Raw genomic sequence first — 6,000 nt, forward strand, 5'->3', positions numbered from 1 at the left:
AGTTCAAGTTGAGGCTTTCCTGTAGTCTGGCGGTGTGTGGGTTGCTGCAGATTCTCTGCTGTCGACTGCTATGAAGACAAATATACAGATCCTCGAATCCTCCTCACAGAAGGATTTATTGTCGTCATCTTTCTCCTTGTTTTACTATGCAGTATATTTAACATAAGCGTCTCAGACATAAAACATGCTTTATGATTGGGGTTTTTTGGCTTTCGGAAACGAAGGGTATATTTTAGAACTCTAAAATCCAGAGTGAAGAGGTTGCTATGGAAAACAGCCAGAAGGTAAAGCACAGCAGGCTGTTTCTGTGTCATAGAAATGTTAAATTATTTCGGACAGGTAGCCAAGCTTTGGTCTGAAGCCAAGTCAAACTGAAGTCCCGGAGCCCCTTAAGAGACTAGCATTTTTATTGTGGCATATAGCACAATAAAATTGCTAGTCTTGAAAGTGCCACTGGTTGCTGTATTTTTGTTCTTAAATGATGGCATTCTTATGCGCAGAGGTGTGTATAGATGCTAGGAGAGGGTATATTTTTAAGATATTATCTTTCTTTCTGCAGAGTGTATCCATTGCAGCTGGAAAGGGAAGCTTGTGTAGGTTAGTTTTAGCCTTTTAATTTCAGTAATCCATGGTGCTTTAAGGCAGACTGGATTTCCCTGCCATTTCCCCCTTTCCTCCCACTTCAAACAATAATCACACAAACAGTCTTGTCAAGGTAAAAACAGCATTTACTCATCTCAGAGTTTCAAATGGTAATTCCATTACAAAGACATACTTAAGGCTAGCTTAAGAGGGTGTCTGAACAATGGAGCTCAGGCGTACAGATTGTTCTCACATTTCTGGCTTGGCAATGAGATGAAGAAGAGTGAAGAGAGCCAAAGGAGGATGTGCCCAGGCAGGTAAGGAGAATATATACATGGCTAGGCCCTCTCCCCGTCAGGGCACAGTGGGAGTGACTTTCACAGAGTTCTAGCAAACTTACAGGAAAACTCTGTGAGCTTCATCTCCTGGCATGTGGCCATCTAGCAAACAATGAATCATTGGTTTGACTGCCCTTTGACTACCTCACACTATGTGAGCCCTCCATTGGTTGCCAGTTCATTTCTGGGTCTAATTTAAAATGCTCCTGCTAGTGTTTAAAGAACTGTGGGCTTTGAAGATGCTCAAATTCAGGACGAAAGGGAGAAATGTGTTAAGAGGAAGGCATGTTTGGCAAACCCTCACCGTGATCAACTCCCGCCTGGAAAACTATGTCCCCTCTGTGGAAGGACGTGTGGATCCAGAATTGGCCTCCACAGTCACTTACGGACTCACTGTCAAAACTGTGTTTATGGAAGACTATCTTACTCAGCGAAAGGCTGGCCTGGATGAATCCCAAACCGGAATTAAGATTGCCAGAAGAAATATCGACAACCTCAGATATGCAGCTGACACAACCTTGATGGCAGAAAGTAAGGAGGAATTAAAGAACCTTTTGATGAGGGTGAAAGAGGAGAGCGCAAAGTATGGTCTGAAGCTCAACATCAAAAAAACGAAGATCATGGCCACTGGTCCCATCACCTCCTGGCAAATAGAAGGGGAAGAAATGGAGGCAGTGAGAGATTTCACTTACTTGAGCTCCATGATCACTGCAGATGGTGACAACCGTCACAAAATTAAAAGACGCCTGCTTCTTGGAAGAAAACCAATGACAAACCTAGACAGCATCTTAAAAAGCAGAGACATCACTTTGCCAACAAAGGTCCATATAGTTAAAGCTATGGTTTTCCCGGTAGTGATGTATGGAAGTGAGAGCTGGACCATAAAGAAGGCTGATCGCTGAAGAATTGATGCTTTTGAATTATGGTGCTGAAGGAGACTCTTGAGTGTCCCACAGACTGCAAGAAGATCAAACCTATCCATTCTTAAGGAAATCAGCCCTGTGTGCTCACTGGAAGGACAGATCGTGAAGCTGAGGCTCCAATACTTTGGCCACCTCATGAGAAGAGAAGACTCCCTGGAGAAGACCCTGATGCTGGGAAAGATGGAGGGCAAAAGGAGAAGGGGACGACAGAGGACGAGATGGTTGTATTGTGTTCTCGAAACTACCAGCATGAGTTTGACCAAACTGCGGGAGGCAGTGGAAGACAGGAGTGCCTGGTGTGCTCTGGTCCATGGGGTCACGAAGAGTCGGACACGACTAAATGACTAAACAACAAATCTAACTCAGCTATGAGTGATTGCCAAAGAAGAAGACAAAGATATGATTGAGGTCCCCAAATATCTCTAATAATGCAATCTTTCCCTAAGGACCCTCTTGGGTGTTAAGATTGGCAGAGGGAGCACTCTGTGGCAGCCCCTACGTTGTGGAAATCCCACCACACAGAAATGCTTCTGGAACGTTCATGAAAAGTTCCTGATATGTACTGAAGATGCACCTCTACCCTGGCCTTTGAGATATGTGTTGGCAGGACCCGCCCTATCCCCGTGACTGTAATTTGTTTTAACCTGAATTTTAAATTGCTGTAAGCCACCCACCCTCGGACCTGCTGGTGGAGGGTAAGTAAACACAAACAAACAAACAAGCAAAAATAAGTGCTGAAACCCCAAAGGAGCAGAAAAGACTATTTATGTATGTGACCATGGCGGTGTGGATGTTATTGGCCCAGAGATGGAAAGAAGATAAAGTCCCTACCAGAGAAGAATGGCAGATTAAATGGATGGACCATGCCGAAATGGCTAAAATGAGCGGAAGAATCAGGAATCAGGAATTTTAATAAGGAATGGGGAAAATTTATAACTTCTCTTAAAGACCATTTTAAACAGTTAAAATCGTTAGTAGAACAGGCATAGGCAAACTCTGGCCCTCCAGATGTTTGGGACTACAATTCCCATAACTCCTAGCTAACAGGACCAGTTGTCAGCGATGATGGGAATTGTAGTCCCAAACATCTGGAGGGCTGGAGTTTGCCTATGCCTGGACTAGAAAATCACTTGTAGTTTAATGGTCGACACAATGGAGATGAGAAAGATTTGGATTATCATAAAAGATGCAGGAGGAAATGATTCATAATAGGACCCACAAAGAGAAGGATGGAAGTCTAGGAGATTCCTTGGAATTTTTTTTTATATTTATGTTTGATATATGACTGTAAATTTTTAATCTGAAAAACCAAATAACTAAATTAAACAAACAAACAAACAACAAACAAACTATTAATAATGTGATTGATTCTCAGCTCAGCCATCTGAGCTGAATGGCTTGGGGCATTATATAAACTTCCTGGGTCAGCTCAGCCCTTGGCCTTGACCTGTCGCCGTGTACAAGGTAGTGCTGCCAGAAGATTAAAAGAGATCAGTGGAAGAGAGCCGTGGGTCTTCGGGAACACGTTCGAGATAATGTTGCCTGTCTGATTTCTGCATTTCCTGTTCATCCTACAACATGGATATATATATATATACCCGTGAAAATCTACGAAAGCAAATATATATATATATATATATATATATATATATATATATATATATATATATGGTAAAGGTACCCCTGCCCGTACGGGCCAGTCTTGCCAGACTCTGGGGTTGTGCGCCCATCTCACTCAAGAGGCCAGGGGCCAGCGCTGTCCGAAGACACTTCCGGGTCACGTGGCCAGCGTGACATCGCTGCTCTGGCGAGCCAGAGCTGCACACGGAAACGCCATTTACCTTCCCGCTAGAAAGCGGTCCCTATTTATCTACTTGCACCCGAGGGTGCTTTCGAACTGCTAGGTTGGCAGGCGCTGGGACCGAAAGACGGGAGCGCACCCCGCCGCAGGGATTCGAACCGCCGACCTTTCGATCGGCAAGCCCTAGGCGCTGAGGCTTTTACCCACAGCGCCACCCGCGTCCCATATATATATATAAAATTGTCCAGTAGCACCTTAGAGACCAACTAAGTTTGTTCTTGGTGTAAGCTTTCGTGTGCATGCACACTTCTTCAGATACACTGAAACAGAAGTCACCAGACCCTTATATATACTGGGAGGGTGGGGTGGGGTTTTTCTCAGGAAGGTAACAGGAGATGGGTGATTGACTGATGGGTATGGTAAACCTGCTGATGACTGTTAACGACTGCAATTAATCCTACAGGAAAAAGCAAGGGATAGTATGCAGACGATTAGCATATGCAATGAGACAGGAATTCAATCTCTCTATTCAGACCAGGTTTCTCCATAGTTTTCAGTTTAGTGATAAGTTATAATTCAGCAACTTCTCTTTCAAGTCTGTTTTTGAAATCCTACAACATTGTTTGTGAATAGTTCATAAACCTACGCAGAACAGCACTGGGATAACTTCAGGCAGTGGAGAATCTTACAAGGAAATCCGCATCCCCCCCCCCACAAGAAGCGAGTTTTTTGGGTTTGGGGGTTGTTGTTTTTAAAATGCATCATTACAATAAATATGCAAACTGTAAATACTGCAGAGAGAATTCCGTCTCAAGGACTATTCTCTCTTGTTGTGTGAACTGATTTAACTGTTGAGGGAATACGCAGGGCTCTGTTAGTTATTGAAGAGCATTCACTTGAGACTCTTGTTTCTTCAAGGATCACAAAACAGATGATTTTAATCTCCGGAGGCAGGCTCTTTAAACAGCAAATGCTTCTCTTCAGCTAATGTAAAGATTTTCACTGGGGTCAGCAATCATCCAGGTTTTTTTTTGTTTTTCCCGTTACTTCTCAGTATTTGCTTTTCTTTTAAGCCTTGTCATAGTGCCAGTCCCTCCAAGCTTATACAGCCTTTGCCAGCACAGAAACTTACTTTAGATCGCTGGGCAAAGGGTTAGGATGCTACCACGACAGGCAATTCTGTGAAAATAGTACTGGGGGCAGAGGATCCCCATCAGAGGATTACAGGTAAAATCAGGATCTTCTCATCTGTTGGGGGGGGGGCTATTACTTTGAAATCCATTAAAAGACACCTCATCCCACACATCCCCCCAAAAACACACCTTTGAATTTCCAGAGAGGATAAGAAAGTGAAACACAGCTGTCACAGGCAGGTTTGTGAGTTCGAAGAAAAGAGCCCACCACTGGGCACACAGCTGAAACAGTCCACAGAAGCCTTTGAAGTTCAAAGTTGGCATCGTTTCTTTGAAGGTAAATGTTCTAGGGGTAACAGATTATTATTTCCAGATGTCCTGCTAATTAACCTGAGGAAAAAAACTGTGAGGCAATTACTAATTTGAGCATGCAGAATTGTCCAACTGGAGACTGTAATTGGATATGGAAATTTGTTACCTAGAAACATCGGTAATTAATACATGTAAATCTGCATCTGTGGAAAAACAGGATCACAAGCAAGCAGGGAGAACATTCTAGCATTGTCAACAATCCCTCTTCATAATATATATACCATCATGCATGCACAAACCCTGCTTGTTTCATTTGACGTTTAATCTCCCATTTTAGCCTGCCGCTTTTCTTGTTAGTGAGGTCCATAGACCCTACCAGAACTAAATATTAAATATTAAATCAAGATATAGTGCAGTGATTCCCAACCCTTCTTTGGCCATGCCCCACCTAAGCACCTCTAAAATCCTGATACTCCCCCCCATGATGTATAATTCTTATTATGCAAAAAGTGAACTCCTATTCACGTGGAGGAAGCCTAAAAGGCCATTAACTTGGTCTACACAAGCTTCTGCAGAACATGGCATCCATGAAAGAGAGAAATAAAAGAACAAAAGGACAGTTGAAGTACTGTACTGAGGAAGAAATCATTAAGAAAATGTTTAATAACAATAATATGAAGAGATATAAAAAATAGGAAATAAAGTTTCAAAACATATAATGCAAAACTGAAATGCATAAATATAAAATAATTTTATTGGAAGCTTTTTCTGTAATACAGTGGTGCCCCGCAAGACGAATGCCTCGCAAGACGGAAAACTCGCTAGACGAAAGGGTTTTCCGTTTTTTGAGCTGCTTCGCAAGACGAATTTCCCTATGGGAAATTTTGCCATTTCTGCATGTTACATAAGTT

Source organism: Podarcis melisellensis (assembly GCF_964234715.1).
Source record: "Podarcis melisellensis genome assembly, chromosome: 11".
Classification (NCBI taxonomy): Eukaryota; Metazoa; Chordata; class Lepidosauria; order Squamata; family Lacertidae; genus Podarcis; species Podarcis melisellensis.